Below are 2,637 nucleotides of genomic sequence, written 5' to 3'. Positions count from 1 at the left end.
ACTAACCATACCCCCAAGAGCTCCTTGGAACTAAACCACCAATCAAAACAAACAAACAAACAAAAAAAACAAAAAATAAACACTAACAAAAAAACCACATGGTGGAACTTGTGGCTCTAGCTATATATGTAGCAGAGGATGGCCTAGTCGGTCATCAATGGGAGGAGAGGCCCTAGGTCCTGCGGAGGATCTATGCCCCAGTATAGGGAAATGCCAGGACCAGGAATGGGAGTGGGAGGGTTAGGGGGAGGGGGAAGGGAAAGGGAATTTTCGGAGGGAAAGCCAGGAAAGGGGATAACATTTGAAATGTAAACACAGAAAATATCTAAGTAAAAAAAAATTGACCCCTTCCTCTTTTAAGTCGCTTCTGGCCAGAGATTTGGTCACAGCCATGGGGAAAGTAACTAATGCAGGGGGACAGAAGGTGAGAGGAACCACTTTGGCTTGTGCCTAGCTGGATTGGGCTCTTCCTTGTTGGGACATCACAAAGAACCATTGTGAGGAGTGACAGACACTGGACATAGAAGGCAGTGACTGGGGCTGGAATTTGTCCTCACACTTCAGAGAAGCTGGTGTTGGATGGAGAGTATCCATCCCTGTTGCTTATCAACTCAAAGTTCCCAATCTTTGGAATCTGACATAAGGAGTTTCGCAGTTTGTTGGTTTGAGCATTGATGTGTTTCTTTCATTTTACTTATTCATTCAACTGCTTTTGCTTTGGAGTTTGAGTTCATTTTCTTGTTCATTAATTGTTTTATTTTCTCACAACTTTTGTTTGACTTTTAAACTTTGGTTTTATTGTTTTTTCCTAGTGTAAAACTTGTGTTTATAGTAACTGTACAAAGTGAGGAATTTCAGTATGACATTTCCATACATATATACAATGAATGTTAATATCCTATTTTCTAGCTCTGTTACATTTCACAGCCACTGAATCTATTTCAAAGGCTCCTTTTTTTTTTTTTTTTTTTTTTTTTTTTTTTTTTTTTACATTAAGGCCTCATGCATCCACCCATGTCTCTAGCTAAACAAAACATGTATCTATGGAACTGGCTTATTACATATAACTGTTTTTCCTTGTATATCCCAGAACATAGCAAAATTTCTTCTTCATGGCTGAGCATGAAACTCTTCCCTTGAATCTGATTATATGCCTATTGTTGGGGCATTTGTGAATATAAAATTATCCTGGGATTTTTAACATGGATTGCTGAACCCTTGTTAAATATGAAGCATCAAGTCAGGATGCGGTGGCATATCCCTTTATCCCCAGCACTTGCAGACAGAGGTAGGTAGATCTCTGAGTTCGAAGCCAGTCTGTACAGAACAAGTTCTAGAACAGCCATGGCTACACAAATTCTATCTTGCAAAACAAGAACCAAACTACAACAACAAATCCCCAAATCATGCAAAATCATTGTTGAAGTGTGCTGGTGAACTTTGTGTCAAATATTAAATATTTTTATTCAGGCTATTCCTATAAATATTCTTAAAGAATATTGACTTATACTTTTCTATTTTAGTTGTGTCTTTATGTGATTTTGATATTGGAGTATTACTGGCCTTGTAGAATAAGTTTTGAAATGTCCTCCCCTCTCTATTTGATAGAACAGTTCCAGGAGCACTGTATCCTTTATTTTTACTTTTTCCTTTTCTTTGACAGTGCATGCATTTCATCAGTGAACCTACTGATTCTGAGATACTCTTTGTTAGAAGATAGAACTACTCCAATCTTATTTCTTATAGGTCTAAATGTTTTATAACATCTTATTTCAATTTTGATGGTGGTTAAGTGAGTCTAGAAATTTATCCATTTCTTTTAGATTATCAACTCTCTGGAGTATACGTTTTCAAAAGATTCACCTGGGAATGGTGGTGCATATTTTAATCCTAGCACTTATTAAGTAGAGGCAGGTGGATCTCCATGATGTCCAGGCCAGCCTGATAAGCATAGCAAGATGCAGGCCAGTCAAGGCTGCATAGTGAAGTCTCCAGGGATCCTATCAGCTTAGTTGTGTCTGTTGAAACATCCCCTTTTGCTTTTAACGTTATTAATTTGCATCTTCTCTTGGCAAGAATTTATCACTTTTATTAATCCTTTCAAATCAGCAATTTCTTTGGTCTTTGTTTTGTCCATTTGGTGTGCATTTAATTTCAGATCTTTCCTTTATCATGCTTTGTCATCTACTGCCTTTGTTGGTTTGGGTTGTGCTGGTCTTTCTGTGACCTACACATGTCTTTCAACATCATTAGGTTGAAGTACCTGTTGTTTTACTATGTATGAAGTTATAGCCATAAACTGTAAAAGTAATGTTTATTCACCAGATGTAATTGCCATCTCAGAGGCTTACTGCTGAATAAACTGACCCTTTGTAGCTCTTTATGAACTCTAGGTTGCCGGCTCAACTCAACTCATTTCCAAGCAGAATGATTCAAACTGGCTTTTTTCATCTGACTGAATTGTTCTGCTTGGCCTCAAACTAACTCTGGCAATTTCTTCTGATGGCTCCTCCTCATTCTCTGGCTCATTCTGTCTTCCCTTACAAACTGTGTCTGTAAAACTGACTCTCTCCTCTCTTCTCTCTCTCTCTCTCTCTCTCTCTCTCTCTCTCTCTCTCTCTCTCTCTCTCTCTCTCT

The sequence above is a fragment of the Mus pahari genome, chromosome 1 (genome assembly GCF_900095145.1).
Source record: "Mus pahari chromosome 1, PAHARI_EIJ_v1.1, whole genome shotgun sequence".
NCBI classification, from domain to species: Eukaryota; Metazoa; Chordata; class Mammalia; order Rodentia; family Muridae; genus Mus; species Mus pahari.
This window is presented reverse-complemented; position numbering follows the sequence as displayed.